This window comes from Elephantulus edwardii, unplaced genomic scaffold (assembly GCF_000299155.1).
Source record: "Elephantulus edwardii isolate Elephantulus edwardi_28Jun2011 unplaced genomic scaffold, EleEdw1.0 scaffold00158, whole genome shotgun sequence".
NCBI lineage: Eukaryota > Metazoa > Chordata > Mammalia > Macroscelidea > Macroscelididae > Elephantulus > Elephantulus edwardii.
Window position 1 is genome coordinate 1,869,484 of NW_006399908.1, and position 17,807 is coordinate 1,887,290.

The 17,807-nt window shown below is 42.4% G+C and overlaps 1 pseudogene; it reads left to right on the forward strand.

Moving 5' to 3' along the window:
* Positions 1-13,426: 13,426 nt before the first annotated feature.
* LOC102847644 lies at positions 13,427-16,593 on the forward strand (annotated as a pseudogene).
* The last annotated feature ends 1,214 nt before the right edge of the window (positions 16,594-17,807 follow it).

A 17,807-nucleotide genomic window follows, 5' to 3' on the forward strand; every position in this document is an offset into this window, starting at 1 on the left:
GCACATCCACGGCAGCATCTGTTAGCTGAAATATGTCAATTGGTATATCATCTATTCCTGGGGCCTTATTTTTTGCTATTTCCTTCAAAGCAGCTAGGGAAGATAATCCATCTGTGCTGGATCCACTCAATTTAGTGGCAAGACCAGTCAATCCCCTTGTAGATTAGTGACACTTGCCAATCGCCTTGTGGACTAGTAAAACTAGCCAATCCCCTTGTGGACTGGTAAGACTAGCCAATCCCCTTGTGGATTGGTGAGTCTAGCCAATCCCCTCTGGACTGGTAAGACTAGTCAATCCCCTTGTGGACTGGTAAAACTAGCTAATTCCCTTGTCGATTGGTAGCCAGTCTTCTTATAGATTGGTGAGACTAGCCAGTCTCCTTGTGGATAGGCTAATGTGCCCTATACACATGGTCCTATCCATCCACATGGCAAAGTCAAATTCAGTGGCTAATAAAGCCATTTTGAACACTAAACTTTTCACACCACAACCCTGGAGGGCATGAAAACTTAACAACTCAAACTATCTTAACTAGAAATATACTGGGCAAGTAAACAGCTATTTGCTTTCAAAATTATTACTACCAGAAACATTTTGAAAGAATCAAAAGTGGTTGTTGGGGAGCTCTGGTGGCCTAGTGGCAAGGAACTGCAACTACAATCCCAGAGGTGCACAGTTCGAATCCACCAGATGCTCTGCCGGGGAAGGAGGGACAATCTCTTCCTGTACCAGTCAGATCTGATTTGACAGTACATGCACACAAAAATAAAATAAAAAAAAATTTTTTAAAAAGTGGTTGTTAATTTCTGATGGACATTTGGGCTGTTTCCATTTTCCTGCTGTTGAGAATAATGATGCAGTAAACATAGGCATGGATGTGTCTGTTTTTATTTCTGTTCTGATTTCCCTGGTATATACTCCCTGCAACTTGGTTAAATAGAATTTCTATTTTCACCTTTTTGAGGAAATGCTAACTGCCTTCCATAGTGATTCAATCATTTTGCATTCTCATCAGCAGTGCTTGAGAGTTTCAATCTCTCCACATTCTTGTGAGCTTTTATTATTTGCTGTCCTGTAAAACTTTGCTATTACTGTTAGGGTGAGGTGATAGCTCATGCTTATTGTGATTCACATCTCTCCAATTGCTTGTGCTTTTGACCATTTCCTAATGTATTTGTTGGTCATCTAAATATCCACCTTTGTGAAGAGTATTTTTCTATCACCTGCCCATTTTGTAATTTGGTTATCAGTCTTTGTCTCCTTGAGACACTCTTGTGTACCATTGAGTTAGACCTGACCCATAGCTGACGCTCAAGTTGGTTTTCAGAGGCAGTTAATCTCACAGGAGGAAATTGCACATCTTTCTCCTGCTAAGCAGCTGGTGGTATGTCTTCAGGATTGCAGCGCCGTTTCTTACCACTGGACCACCATTTTGTTGTTGTTGTTGTTTTGTATGATCAAGTCGGAACTGACCCATAGCTGATCCTTCAGTGGATTTTCAGAGGTAGCTAATCACTCAGGAGGAGATTGCCTATCTTTCTTCTGTGGAACTGCTGGTGAATTTGAATTGTGTATCTTCAAGATTGCAGTGCTACTTCTTGCCACCAGACCACTAGAGTACTCTATAAATTTTAGTTATGAGTCCCTTGTGAGACCAGTAGCATTTAACTATATAAGATACAATGTATATGAATAATAGTAAAAAAGATTAAATTTTTTTCAAGTTGCAGAAGGAACAACCAAGTGAGGATAACATTGATGAATGAGACCTTCTAAGGATTAAGTCCCTGTACACATCAAAAACATTTTCCATTGAGGATGTGTCCTATCTCCATATGGAGAACAGATTATCCAGGAGGCTGGGCCTTATAAGGAGAAATGTCGCATCAGGATTGGAGGTAGCCTCATCAACAAATGGCGTTATGCAGATAACATAACCCTGCTTGCTGAAACAGAGGAGGACCTGAAGCACTTGCTGTAGAAGGTTGAGGACTGTAGCCTTCAATATGGATTGAAGCTCAACATCAAGAAAAACAAAGATTCTCACCATTGGGCCAATTGGCAGCATCATGATTGAGACTGTTAACAGCTTTACTTTACTTGGCTCCAAAATCAACATTCTTGGTACCAGCAGCCAGGAAATTAAAAGACAAATTGCATTGTGAAAGTCTGCTGTCAGAGACTTCTTCAAAGTACTGAAGAGCAATAATGTCAGTCTGGAGACTAAAGTGGACCTGATCCAGGCCATAGTCTTTCTAATTACTTGCTATGCATTGAAGAGCTGGACATTGACTAGGAATGACAGAAGGAGAAATGATGTCTTTGATCTGTGGTTCTGTAGAAGAGCATTGAATATACTATGGACTGCTAAGAGAACAAATAAGTTCATCCTTGAGAGGGTTAAGCCAGGCTCCTCCTTGCAGGCAAGGATTCTGAAACTTCGTCTGACATACTTTAGAGATGTTGCAAGGTGGGAATCAGTCCTTGGAGAGGGATGTCATGCTTAGGAGAGTGGAGGGACAACACAGAGAGGAAGACTCTCAATGACATAGATTGAGTCAGTGACTGAGGTAATGGAGGAAAGTATGTCAGAGATAGTAAGATTGACACAAAATTGAGCAGAGTGTAGAGCTGTTGTACATGGGGTTGTTATGAGTTGCAGATGATTTGACAGCACATAACAACAACAACAACAACAATTTAACTAGTAATTGTTGTTGATTGTCTTTGAGTTGAGCACGACTCATAGCAACCCTATGAACAAAAGGCCTGAAGCCCCTCTACAACTATTGACCTTTATCAAAGTTCATAGTTTCTGGAGGCATGTTGTTTAGGAAGTGGATGCCATCCTGCTTTCAGATTGTGTGTGTGTGTGTGTGTGTGTGTGTGTGTGTGTGTGTGTCCAGAAACTCTATGAACTTGGAGAAACGATGAAAGTTATACAAGTGTTCAGGTCTTTCGTTCATAGTGTCGCTTTGAGTCGTCTACGACTTGACAGCACTTAACAACAACAACAGCAACAAAAGAGCTCTGTTGGCCTAGTGGATAGAAAGTTATGATACCAAGCCAAGGGTTGGTGATTGTAATCTGCAGCCCGAGGGCCTGGTTTTAATTATTTTTGGTCAAACATTCTTCTTTTATTTTTTAATTGAAATTTGTTATTAATTTCAGTAAAAATTTACTTTGGATTTCCATTCATTCATTGTTGCACTTTTATCCCCTCTCAGCCCTCCCCCCCAGTACATTACCCTCTTGGAAAAGTAAAAGAAAACATCTTTCATTGTTTTACAAACCCAATCCCAGGTCCACTCTACCATGTAGCCTTTGCTCTAGACTCCTGTCATGACCAAAATACCTAATCACATATCCATTTTAAACAGTTTTCTCCCTCATCTGTTTCAATGCAGTATACATTATTGAACCCATCTTTCTCAGTCTCTCCCAATGCCAAGGTCAGTCCTGTTTTACAACAGTGGCACCATGAAGTATTTGTCCTTTTGTGACTGAGATACTACACTCAGCATAATGTCCTCCAGGATCACCCATTTTGAATAATATTTCATGAGTTCCTTGTTTTTCAATGCAGCGTAGTATTCCATTGTGTGAATATACCACAGCTTCTCTCCACAAACAGTCTTCCAAGTATCCTGAAAAACCTACAACCAGGAGAAGATAAAAAATAGATGAACAGGATCTTCTAAGACTCAAATCCCTATGCACATCCAAAAACTTCTCCAACAGGGTAAAAAGGGAAGCCACCAACTGGGAAAAAGTATTTGGTAATGACATCAGATAAGGGACTTATATCCAGAATTTATAAAATACTTGAGCACCACAACAAGATAAATGTAAATAATCCAATAGAAAAATGGGCACAAGATATGAACAGACACTGTATTGAATAAGACATTCAGATGGCTAACAAGCACGTGAAGAAATGAGAGATGCAAATTAAAACAACTATGAGATATCCTCTCACTCCAGACAGAATAACAAAATTTAACAGGACAGCAAGCAAAAAATGCTGACGAGGTTGTGGACAAACTGGAACCCTTATTCACTGTTGGTGGGAGTGTAAAATGGTGCAACCACTGTGGAAAGTGGTATGGCGCTTTCTCAAAAAGTTGCAAATAGAGATACCATTTGACCCAGCAATTCCACTACTGGGAATTTACCCCAAAGAGACCATAACCAACATCCAAGCAGATATATGCACACCCATGTTTATTGCAGCTTTGTTCACAATAGCAAGGAGTTGGAAACAACCTAAGTGCCCATGAAACATTCTTCTAAGTTGTATAGCACTGGTCTGTCCATTTGCTTTACAGAGGTAACTTGTCGTTGTTGTGATGCTAAACACTGTGACACTGATAGTCAAATGTGGTAATGGTTACCCATGGTGGACAGTGTTTTGTGGAACTCCCCAATTAAAACAAGCTTGGAAGCAGGAGTGTCATCCACTTCTGAAATAGCTTGCCTCTGGAAACTCTACGAACTTGGAGAAACGATGTAAGTTAAATAAATGTTCAGGTCTTTCATTCACAGGGTGGCTATGAGTCGTCTACGACTCAATGGCATTTAACAACAACAACATATATATGTGTGTATATATACAGGCTGTTTTAAGTAATCAGATCATAAGTGACTGTGGCGTGATTTTACTGTGAGACCATTAGGCTTATCGTGTGGGATAAAGGAAATAAATATTCAGATTTGTGTCCTTGAAAAAAAGATAGTAATTTCTCCTGTAACACCGAACAACAATTTTATAGACATTTTGACATCCCTTTTCTCTGACCATGTCACGCTGGGGGGCTGATACCCATGCCCCCTTACCCACCTTGTTATTCCACTGAACTAAATTGATCTGGATTACCTCTTGGGCATTTTCTGTCTTGAAAATTATTAACCAGATAATGCATTTGGTTTTAAAAAAATACTCACAGTTTTTCTCTTTAACATGAGAACTTCTCTGCATCTCCTCCTTTCCTCCCCTTCTGTTGTTGTTCCCCTTCATTTATTCATTTTTCTGCTGTCTGGAGGAGACACTCCAAATTCGTAAATAGTTTCAACAACACATTTTCCCTACCCTCTCCCCATCTATTATTTAAAGTCCAAAAGTAAAGCTATTTCTTCCATCAGTTAATATTTCAGGGCAGTAATCAAAGGAGATTTGTACCTTTCTTCTTAAAAACGAGTTTTCCATTTAAGTTCAATTCAAGTGTTCACACTTGAAATCATATTATCTTAATTTTGTATTTTACTTATTCAAGTAAGGATATAATAGCTTAGTGTTATAAAAGGTGACACATTTTAAAGTTAAGTGAAGCAGGTTTAATTCTATTTTCAGAGAATACTTACAAAAATTGATGACCTCTCCTTAAAGTTGTACTTTGACATATTTTGCAATGTTAAAAATCTGACCAAAGAGAAGGAAAAAAAAAAAATCTGACCAAAAAGGAAAAGTATATATATTTGTTTGATCAAGTGTCTCATGTACAATTAGTAACTTAAGTCTTATTGCTTAATCATTAATAGTATCTTGTTTATCAGATCACATACATCAAAGAGCTGGACAATGAATAAGTATGACAGAGAAGAACTTATGCCATTGGGTTGTGGTCCTGGAGAGGAGTACTGACTATCTTAAGGACAGCCAAAAGAACCAACAGATATGCCTTGGAAAAGGTGCACTCAGAGTGCTCCTTGGAGGCAGAGATGGCAAAGCTTTGTCTCTCATTCTCTGAGTCTCATACAAAATGAAACTGTTTCTTTGCTCTGCAGCTTTAATTAAACTAAGCCTCACATGACATAAAATCCAGGGGTTTCTTTTCCAAATAAGTCTGAATTCGATCACTTCCAGATTTTTGTTTTTCAGTTTATCTTGAGTAATTGCTTGGACAAGCCAATGCTCCTCCCTCCCCTTCTTCCCTCTAAGCTTGGATATCATTTGTTCCTTCATCAAGCATTTCCTGAGTCCTGTGTGCACACAATCAGAGGAGCCCTGGTGATGTAATGGTAAGGATCTGCGTTGTCAACCCCAAATCAGGCAGATTGAATCCTTCAGCTACTTCTCTTGAGAAAGAGGAACAATCTCTCCCATGTGACGTATAGCTTCTGAAAATCTACTGGAGGGTCAGCTGTGAGTTGGTTCTGCCCTGCTGATACGTAACAACAACTGTGTGTCAGGAATGATGCTGGCCATTGGAGATCTTGGATAAATATGGCAACGTCCTTGCTTCTGGGGAAGACGCACAATAAAGAAGGTCGCAAATCAATATGGGAAAAATGCCTAACAGTTGTAAAATCTCTATAGAGAATGAAAATAGAGTATTGGGATAGAGTCCTGGGTGTCTAAAGAGTCCTCATTGTGATAGTATTTAAGCAGAGACTTGAATGACAGAGAAAGAACTAGTTTTGAAAAAAGAAACAAAAAGCACTTCAAGAAATGTGTTTTCCAGAAACTTCAATGGTCTCCCTCACTGGCAGAGGGTGTAACATTTCCTTCCTGACTCAAGATAATTCACAAGGTTGCCTCAAAAACTTTGGTAACCAGAAAAATTTGGGAGAAAGAAAGTTTAATCATTTTCTAGGCTTTCATCACATCACAAGGACAAACTATTATTTGATAAATGTATACATTTCTTCCTATTTTTTTCCCTATCCCTTGCATTACTTAGTATCAATTTTTGGTAGAGAAACAAACAAGAATTTCTATTGCTGTTAAGTATAATTAATGTTGCTAACTGAAGGGTTGGTGTTTCAAAGCCACCAGCCATTCTACAGTTGTCTTCTGTAAGATTTCCAGCATTGGGAATTATACTTTCTATCATACAAATTTGCTAACAGTTTGAGTCAATTTGACAGTAATAGATTTGGGGTTTTGTGGTTGGGGGGTTCCCCCCAGTAGAAAAAAAAAAGAGACATTGCTGTTGTGTGGTTATATGCCATTGAGTTGACCGACTCATTTGACCCTATGACTCTGAACCTGTTTTGAGACAGCTTCACTATCTCCAACATGGCTGATCCTATTACCACAGTCATGTGTCAATTCGTCACATCCAGGGTCTTCCTCACTCACTCTGACCTTCTCGCCTTCCAAGCATGATGTCCTTTTCCAATGACTGGTGCCTACTGACAGCATATCCAAAATATGTGAGATGGAGTTTCAAAATCCTTATTTCCAAGAAGCAACCTGATTCCATACCCTCCAAGCCAGATTTGCTTGTTCTCTTGGCAGTCCAATAGCATGTTCAAAACTTTTCTCTAGCTCCACAGCTCAATAGTACCAATTCTTCTTCTGTCATTCTTAGTCATTGTTCAGCTTTTGGGTGCATAACCAGGGATTGAGAAGACCATGGCTTGGATTGACATCACTGCTCTTTAGCACTCTGGAGTGATCCTTGACAGCAGATTTTCTCAGTGCAACTTGTCTTTTGATTTCCTGATTCCTGATGTCAGTGATGTTGATTGCGGATCTGAGCAAGATGAAACTGCTAACAATTTCAATCTTTTCTCCATCTAACATGATGCTGCCTATTGCATTTCTGTTTTCTTGATGTTGAGATGCAATCCATATTGAAGGCTACAGTCCTTGATCTTCTGCAACAAGTGCTTCAAATCCTTTTCAGTTTCGGCAATCATGCAGTGTTTTCTTGCTCTGTTTGGACAACTGCTTCTTGATCTAGCTGTAAGTTTCACATGAGCACAGTCAAGTGTTCTGGTATTCACACTCTTCTCAATGTTAATGACAATTTTCTGGGATCCACACAATCAAATGCCTTTGCATAGTCAATAAAACACAAGGAGTCATTCTTCTGGTATTTGCTTTCATCCAGGATCCATCTGACATCAGTGCTGCTTTCTTTCTGGACCACTTGAGCCTCCCTTGAGCACCTAAACAGGGCAAAATCCATCACAAAGTTGTTATAGACAGTAGTCAGTGTGATGTTCTCTAATGCATCACTGATAAAAGAAATTGATATAGTCCCTACACCCTTTAAATGATTTTTTATCCTATGAGGCTGTATCATTTCTCCATGCACTCACTCATCCATTCAACAGGTTTAATGGAGCATACAAGAATGAACTTTCTCAGTCCTTTCCTCTCTAATTTTGTCAATGGTCATGCATTTTCCTCCACGCAGAATTCCTATACCCTTTTCCATAGTGCATATTTAGCTCTTTATGATGTGTTACTATGTATTTTCTATTATGATCTTCACAGCAGTTGGAAGAAATAGAATAGATATTACTTCTATGCTGCTGTTGAGAATCCCAATGCCCATGTTGTGGTTAGGTGCCGTCTAGTTGAGTACAACTCATAGCGACCCTATGAACAAAAGATCTGAACCCAGTCCTGTCCTGCACCATCCTCACACTTCCTGACACACAAGAGCCCATTGCAGCAGTCACCATGTCAATCCATCTGGTTGAGGGTCTTTCTCTCCTTCGCTGGCCCCCTACCCTTCCCAACATCATGTCCCTCTCCAAGGAACAGCAGCTCCTAGGAACATACCAAAAGTATGTGAGGTGAAGCCTTCCATTGTTTCTTTCTCAGAGAGCACTCCAGCTGCACCATTTCCAAGATGCTCTCTTGGCCATCCATGGGATGTTCAGTGCTCATCTCCAAAACCACAGCTCAAAGGCATCAATCCTTTTTCTGTCATCCTTATTCATTGTCCAGGTCTCAGATGTATAGCTAATAATTGGAAAGACTGTGGTCTGAATCAGACACACCTTAGTCCTCAAACTGACATCGCTACTCTTCAATAATTTGGAAAGGTCCCTACCTGCAAATTTTCCCATTGCAGTGTGTCTCCTTAATTCCTGACAGCTTGTACCAAGTGTGTTAGTCATGGATCTAAGCAAGATGAAGCTGTTGACAGTTCCAATCTCCTCTCCATCCGTCATGACACAGCCTATTGGTCCAATTTTAAGAATCTTTGTTTTCTTGATATTGAGACACAATCTACACCGAAGGCTGCATTCTTTGATCTTCTGCAACAAGTGCTTCAAGCCCTCCTCACTTTCAGCAAACAAGGTTGTGTCATCTGCATAACACAGGTTATTGATGAGCCTCCCTCTAATCCTGATGCCACACTCCTCTTCATAGAGTCTAGCTTCTTGGATAATTTGTTCAGCATACTGAACAGCATGGAGAGAATACAACCTAGACACAGTCCCTTTCCAATTCCAAACCATGCAGTGCTCCCCTGCTCCATTTTCACAACAGCCTCCTGGCCCAGGTATAGGTTCTGCACGAGCATAATCAAGTGCTCTGGGATCCCCATTCTTCTCAATGTCAGCCACAACTTGTCATGATCCACACAGTCAAATGCCTTTTCATAGTCAATAAAGCACAAATAGACATTCTTCTAGTAGTATTCCTTGCTTTCAGCCAGGATCCATCTGACATCAGGATGATACCCCTGGTACCACGGCCTCTTCTAAATCCTGCTTGAACTTCTGGTGGTTCTTTATCTATCTACTATTCCAGCTGTTTTTAATGATCTTCAACAGTATTTTACTTGCACGTGATACCAATGCTATTGTTTGATAATTTCCACATTCAGTCGGATCATTTTGTTGGGAAAGAGAACAAATATGGACTTCTCCTAATCCATTGGCCAGACAGCCATCCTCTAAATTTCCTGGCATAGACTGGTGAGTGCAGCTAAGGCTGCATCTGTTAATTGCTATAAGCAGATACTGATCCTTTTGGAGAATCAAACCTGGCACTGTTGTTATGGTTAGCTGCTAAGGAATTGACCAATACTGATCTTAACCTTATGAACCATAGATCAGAACCTTCCCCTCTCCTGTGCCATCCACACAATCTCCACCATGCTCAAGCCCATTGTTGTGATGTCTGTGTCAGACCATCAGCCCTTCCCAGGATGATGTCTCTTTCCAGGGGCTAGCCTCTCTCGACAGTATGTTCAAAGTACATGAGTCAGAATTTCTCCATCCCTGCCTCCAAGGTGCACCCTGGTTGCACTTTCTCCAAGATATAGGTGCTTGTCCTTTTCATAGTCCATGTGATAATCAATACTCTTCACCAACACTACAATTCAGAGACATCCATTTGCCCACCACTTGTCTGTCAGTTTGCTGTACTGTGGTGACTTCCATGTTGCTATGATACTGGAAGCTATTCCACTACAATTTCAAATACTAGCAGGGTCGCCCATGATGGACAGCTTTCAGCAGAGCTTCCAGACTAAGACCATCTAAAAAACAAGACAATCCAAGTTGGACTTGATATTGCTGTTAGTCACTTATAAATTTGTGGCTTTCGACTGCTTGGTTCCATATTTTAGTCAAAGTAACATGGAACAGTATAGAGAGATGTCAAAACGAGTGCAGAACTGTGTGCCTCGCATGCTTCTAGGTTTATGCTGCTGTTTGGCTTTGCTGTTTTCTTGGATGTGACAAAAAAATACTCAAACTATCTTCAACAAAAGCAAAGTGAAAGGTTCCCACAACAGAAAAATAGAAAGATAAATCTGGGTTGCAACAGAATCCAGCTGCAATCCAACCATTCTTCTTATTTCTCATGTCTGTCCTCCATGGTGGCTCTATTTCTAAGCATTGCTTTCTCTTGTGGTCACAAGATGCTTGACAGAACACATGAGCTCATTCAAATCTATTCACAAAAGAAGTAATTATTCCTTTTCTAGAATTCACATAAAAATTATCACTGTCTATTTGGATCATATCTTCACTCTTTTTTTAAATTGAGATTTTAATGAAAGTTTATAGAGAACCTGGATTTCCATTCATTCATTGTTGTACATTTTCCTCCCTGCCCCACACCCCCTCCAGTTCTCTTCTTTATTTGGAAAAAAAATTCTTTCATTGTTATACAGTTGTTGTCACTCCCCACCCCAGTTCACTTTACTATGCAGCTCTTATTCTGGATTCTTGTCATGCTAATAATACCTAATCATATATTCCTTTTATATAGTTCTCTCCCTCATCTGTTTCAATGCCGTGTACATTATTTATCCCCTCTTTTCTTAGTTTCCCACAAACCCCATGTCAGTCCTGTTTTATAACAATGACATTATGTAGTATTTGTCCTTTTGTGACTGAGATATTTCACTCAGGATGATGTCCTCCATGGTCACCAATTTTGTACAATACTTCATGAATTCATTGTTTGTCAGTACTGCATAATATTCTATTGTGTGACTATACCACAGCTTCTTTAGCCATTTGTTTGTAGATCGACACTTGGGTTGTTTCCAACTCTTTGCTATTGTGAACAAAGCCGCAATAAACAATATTGGGTGGCACTTCTGGTTTCTTTAGGGTATGTTCCCAGCGGTGGAATTGCTAGTTCAAGTGGTATTTCTATTTGCGACTTTTTGAGAAAACCCCATACCGCTTTCCACAGGGGTTGCACCATTTTACACTCCCACCAACAGCGAATAAGGGTTCCAATTTCTCTGCAACCTCGTCAGCATTTGCTGTTCACTGCTCTGTTGAATTTTGCTATTCTTACTGGGGTGAGATGATATCTCATAGTTGTTTTGATTTGCATCTCTCTTAGAGCTAGGGATTTTGAACATTTTTCATGTGTTTGTTTGCCATCTTAATGTCTTGTTTGGTGAGGTGTCTTCATATCTTGTGCCCATTTTGCAATTGGGTTGTTTACCTTTATCTTGTGGTGCTCAAGTATTCTATAAATTCTAGATATAAGTGCCTTATCAAACATGTCATTATCAAATATTTTTCCCCAGTCATATCTTCATTCTTAAACCAATTGTTGTCACCAAAATCCGTGTTCTTTCTGATTGGCCAAGTCATGTCCCCATACTTGAGCCAAGGGTCAATTCCACCTTAATTGTATGAACTGAGGGTGGAAGAGTTGGTGATACCCTAGGAAGAAATTTGCAATGGTTATGGTAGGAGGAATGGAAGCAGAATGACAATACTACAAATGCCAAGAACTTAAATACAACTTTATTCCTCAGGACACACAGAGGTGGTAGAATTGACAGGAGACAGAAGGATGGGCAAATGGATCAAAAAAGTATGCAAAATGGAAACCTTGTTCTGTACCCACTTGCCATGTAATGACTTGAGCCTTTCTGTTTCCTTCCAAGCTATATTGGGCGATCCTAGAGCCGTGGGTGAGGAATCGCTTGTGCACTTGTGAAATTGTTCTTGAAGGCAGCTATTTGCTTCACTTCTTTTTCCTGTGATATTTCTGACACTACCAGGGCCCAGGTGCCCAAAGTCCCCTGCTGCAGCCATTTCTGCTGCTTTCTTGAGCCATTGGGGATGAATTGCTGAAGAGGCCAGTCCCTTCAAAAAAAATGCTGTCTCTTTACACTTCTCACGAGGTCAGTTCTTCCACCTCCTCCCTCTTAGCTGACAGATGGGAGTGGGGTGGTGTGGACCTAGACAACACAGGAGCCCAAAGATGGGACCACCTGTTGATCAGTGCCATTGGATTAACCATGACCATGTGAACAACAGATGAGAAGCTGGTCCTGTCATGTGTCATCGTCCCAACTCTGCCATGCTCAGCCTCATTGCTGCAGTCACTGTGTCACATCATCCCCTTGGGCATCTTCTTCTCTTTTGCTGATCCTTGACTTTTCCAGACGTGTCTTTTTTCAATGACTGTTCCCTCTTGAGAACATATTCAAACTATGTATGATGAAATATTGCACTTGCCTTTAAGCAGTAAGCTGGTGGCACCTTCCTCCAAGACACATTTGTTACTAGGCCACCTTTATTGTGGTTGTAAAATCTAAGGTATGGAGTCATCCTGGATACAATAGCCTGGTTTAGAAATGGAATCCAGGAACTGAGAGAATAAGGTAAGAAATCAAAAGAGGAATTGCATTAGATAAATCTGCTGTCAGGGACCTCTGCAAGGATGTCAGTCTACAGACTAAGGTGTGCCTCATCCAGGCCATGGTCTTCACAATTATGTGCTATGCATCAGAGAGCTGGACAATGACTAAGAATGATAGAAGAAGAATTGATGCCTTTGAGCGGTGATACTAGAGAAGTTTTGAATATACCATGGACAGCTAAGAAAACAAATAGTCTTCTTGGAGAGGGTGAAAACAAGTTTCCCCTTGGAGGCTAGAATTTTGAAGCTCCATCTCACATACTTTGGGCATGTGGCCAGGAGAGATCGATCTTTGGAGAAGGGCATCATGCTCAGAAGAGTGGAGGGACAGAGCAGCAGAAGAAGATCCTGAACGAGTTGGATTGACACAGTAACTAGGGTAATGGGAGTAGGTGTGTCAAAGTCAGTGAGACTGGTTCAGAACAGGGCAGGTTTCAGAGCTGTTGTCCATAGGGTGGCTATGAGTCACAGGTGACTTGATGGCACCTAACAACAATAACTAATGTGGAGAGATAGGCTTAAGCTTGAATTTACTGCTTGTTGAGCATCCAATGTCTGTTCTTCTGGAGCTACTGGCCTTAAACAAAGTAGGTATTCTGAGAAGGACTAAACTTATTCATCTACAGAGATTTCAGTCAAATTGCCTGTGAACTATTATGTTTTCTTGGCAGGTCCACATCTTGGACTACAGGTGAGAGAGAAAGAGAAAGAGAAAGGGAGAGAGAGAAAAAAACGATAGAGAGTAGAGAGAGAGAGCAAAACAAAATATTTTTTCATATTCAGGAGGCAGCCTACCCTCCCAAAGAAATTTCTCTTTCAATTGAATAGTGGATCCTTTAAGCTTCATGTGTGGTAATCCCAAAGGCATGCAGTTCAAACCCACCAGCTTCTCTGCAGGAGAAGGATGAGCAATTTCTTGTACAATATACAACCTCTGAAAACCTGCTGGAGGGTCAGCTATAGATCGGTTCCAAAAGGACGGCACGCAACAACAACAAAGGTTATTTTCCCCACCTGAATGAGTGGTATCTGTTCCCCTTTGTTTCTACCATTGTAATTTCTTATTGTTGTTGTGTGCTGGTGAGTTGAGATCGACCCATAGCTGGCCCTCCAGCAGGTTTTCAGATAACACTAAATCACACAGGAAGAGACTGCCCAGCCTTTTCCAGCAGAGCAGCTGGTAGATTCAACCATGTGTCTTTGAGATTGCAGTGCAGCTTCTTACTACTAGGCCACCAGAAGTTCCTTCCCATCTTGTTCTTGGTGGTGGTGGTGTGGTAGGTGCCATCAAGTTGAGTACGACCCATAGCATCCCTATGTACAGTAGATTGGAACCCTGCTGTCCTGCTCCATTCTCACACTTCCTGACACATTGGAGCCCACTGGAGCAGCTACCATGTCAGTCCACCTGGCTGAAGGTCATCTTCACCTTTGCCATCCCCTCCACCTTTCCAAGCATGACATCCCCCTCCAAGAAATAGCCTTTTCTAGCAACATAAAGCTTCTAAGTCAAAGCTTTATCATCTTTGTCTCTGAAGAGCACTCTAGCTGCACTTTCTCCAAGAAATATTTGTTCTTTTGGTGAATTGCTCTCAATTTACCTTTCCAATTACCCAGTCAAGAGCATAGAGAGTTGTAGCAATTGTGCTGCTCACCCAAATGCAATGTGTGTCCTGTAGTTCAAATTCACCTGCTGCTCTGAGGGAGAAAGACAGTCTCCTCTCCTTGTAATTTACAGCCTCGGAAACCCAGCGGGGGAGAATCGCTATGGGTCAGAACCAAGTAGAAAGCAATGAGTAAGAGTACTGGGAACTTTGGATGGAGAAAATGGTTCATACCTTTGGCTACCAACCAAAGGCTGAAGGTTAGGTATCTTCGGAGGTGCCTTGGGAAAAGCCCTGGCAAACTACTTCCAAGAAATCAGTCCCTGAACACCCGGCCAAGCATAGGTCTATTCTGACACACACGGGGTCCCCCAAGAGTCAGAGGTGTCAACTCCACAGGACACTGGCGACTAATATTCTCTAACATTCTCACTGCTCAGACAGCTGGTGCATTTCGGTCTCCTGACTGAACATTGATAGGTACAACATTATCTTGTGCATTTTGTAAGTAAGAAAAGAGAGAGATTCTGTTGGGTTAAGGAGTTCCCCAAAGTCTTAGAGCTTGTAAGTGGTTCCTTCATATATGAATCCAGGTCCCCTAGACCTCAGGGTGGGTCCTTTAAAGCAGCGTAGCATTAGCCAAGTGGCCTCGTTCCAGATCTTCTTACCTTTCCTCTCTGCCTTGGTGTCTGTCCATGTGCTTGATGGGATGCAAACTTTCCGCTACCTGAGACCTGCAGGTAAGGAAAAAGCACAGCTGTTAAGGGACCAAAAAAAAAAAAAAGTGTAGCGCTGAGTGCTTCAAAAAGCTAGGTTCCTGATGATCAAGGGGCGGTGCGTGCCCGTTGAGGAAGAGGGTGAAAACGTAGACGCGCTCCTAGCAGCCTGGGGGCAGCCCTCAAACTGCCTCCTGCCCAGGCCTGGCACCACTTGCATCCACGCTACGCTGATGCAGGCTGTGCAGGGCCAGGGGACGTGCACGAAGAAGACCTGGAGAGCATCCTGGACGAGCACGTGCAGCGGGTCCTGTGCATGCCCGGCCGCCAGTCCCCCGACGGTGGGCACGCAGCCAGGCTGCCCGCGACAGAGGGTAGTGCAGCTGGGCACGGCAAACACACAGCCAAGATGGGGGCCAAACTGGACACAGCCAGTCTGTTCCACAGTCTGTTCCACCACCGGCACGCCCATCACCATGTGCACCATGGCGCTGCCAAACCAAAGGAGCAGATTGAGGCAGAGGCTGCCCGCCGTGTCCAGAGCAGCTTCCCGTGGACTCCGGAGATGCACAGCTATGCCACCACGCCACTCAGTTTCCCAGAAAATGCAGGGGCAGCTCCCTCAGCTGCTGCTGCCACTGCTGCCACCGCCACTGCAGCCGCCACCACCGCAGCCACCGCCACCCCTGCTGCTACTGCTCCTGCCGCAGCAGACAATCTGGGCTTCAGTGGGAAAGCAAACGCGTCCAAGAGGCGTGTCAAGAAGGTTGAGGTGGGCCGGGGTGCAGCCACCTCGGAGGTGCCAGGCTCACCCGTGGAGAAGACACAAACTATACTGCAGTGGATCACTGAAGGCGAGAAAGAGATCAGCAGACGCTGGTCACGGGCTTTCTGGAGTCAAGAGACAACAAGCCCATGAAGGCACCATGGCTCTGTCCATTGCGCGCCCTGGGGCCATGCACCCCTGGGTCAGCGTCCAACTTCGGAATTCTGTCCAGCCTTCCCACCTCTTCGTTCAAGACCCCAGCATGCGTCCCAACCCGGCACGCAACCCACTGACCCAACTGGAGGAGGAGGAGAAGCGAGCCAGTAAAGAGCCGGCCAAGCAGAGGACAAAGTCTCGGAAGAAAGTGGGGGGTGCGAGCGCCCCGCCACCCGACAGCATTGTGGTGCCCTACTACATCTGTGGGGAGCCAGTTCCCTACCGGACTCTGGTGTAGGGCGGGGTCACCCTCGGCCAGGTCAAGGAGCTGCTGACCAAGAAAGGCAGCTACAGATACTATTTCAAGAAAAGTGAGCGACGAATTTGACTGCGGCGCGGTTTTCGAGGAGGTGCGAGAGGACCAGGCCGTGCTGCCCATCTTTGAGAAGATGGAGAAAGTGGAGAAGGTCGACTGACCACAGGTGCTGGCCCTGGGGGCCGAAGCGCTTCCAGACACAGCAGCCCTTTTCCTCCTGTGTCTGGAGTAGAGTCGCTCTGAGGGGCCCCCAGGCCTCACCTTAAGTTTGCTAACTCCCTTTACAGAGCTCCCTCTAGTGGCGCAGTCTGTTGCTGTTGTTAGGTGTGGTGGAGTCCAGTAGGTCCTATCAACAACAGACTCGAACCTGTTCTAGCCTGTTTTTTTTCTAGAAATGGAATTCTCTAGTTCTAACCTAGAATCCTAGGGAGGTGGGAGAACAGGGAAACCGTAAAACGTAGCAATTTTAATTTCACTTTTTTTTTTTAAAAAAGCTTTATATTGCATTTTATTAAAAAAAAGTTGGGGGTTTAAGTCAAAAGAAATCTTTTACATCAAACAAGGATCATCTGTCCTTTTTAAAAGATGAGAAACCAGCATTTAGTAAAAAACATACAAGAACATTACTGGGAATCTGACCAAAGTAGAGACTATTACTGGATGTTTCTGACTTCATCTTCTGTGTTCCTGGAACTCAATGTCTTCATAGTGCTATACAGACAAAAGTTTTCTCTAATATGAAGAATATCATGGTTCATTAGCAGAAATGGACATGCATTTTTATTTCATAATGAAAATGTAATTAGCAATGGTATCCTAAAGAAAAACAAATTGTCTTGGTAAACAATTTCTGTCAAGAAATAACAAGCAATGCCATTAGCTGAGTGGGAAAAGGCTCACTATGACACATTTGTGAAAACAGCAAATGCAGTCAACTCCTGGATGGGTCATTAGGCAGGAATGAGGGCAGGGTCCTTATTCCAGGCACAGAGATAAGTTTCTATACTTGATATTTATCTGCTAAGAAAAACAAAATCATGCAATCAAGAGTCAGTTTCACAAATCTCAAGAGCTAAGGTCACTTAATTTTGTGTCACCAAGAAAGAATGTGCCTAGGAAACTCGCTGACAAATACAATCTTGAAAAGAAATTGATTCTCAGAGTCATGCCAGAGAGTTGAACATCCGGAATTTGTTAAATGCTAAGTGTCATCACATAAAAGGAGCGTGTGGGGAATGCTTATTTTCTACGTCTAGCTGTTCCTCTTTTCAGAAATGGTTGAACACCTTGGTTTTTCTTTGGTTGTGTTCTACCTGGTTATTTCTGGGTGGTTAATACTCTTTTAACACATGACAAACTCATGCATGCAGAGTA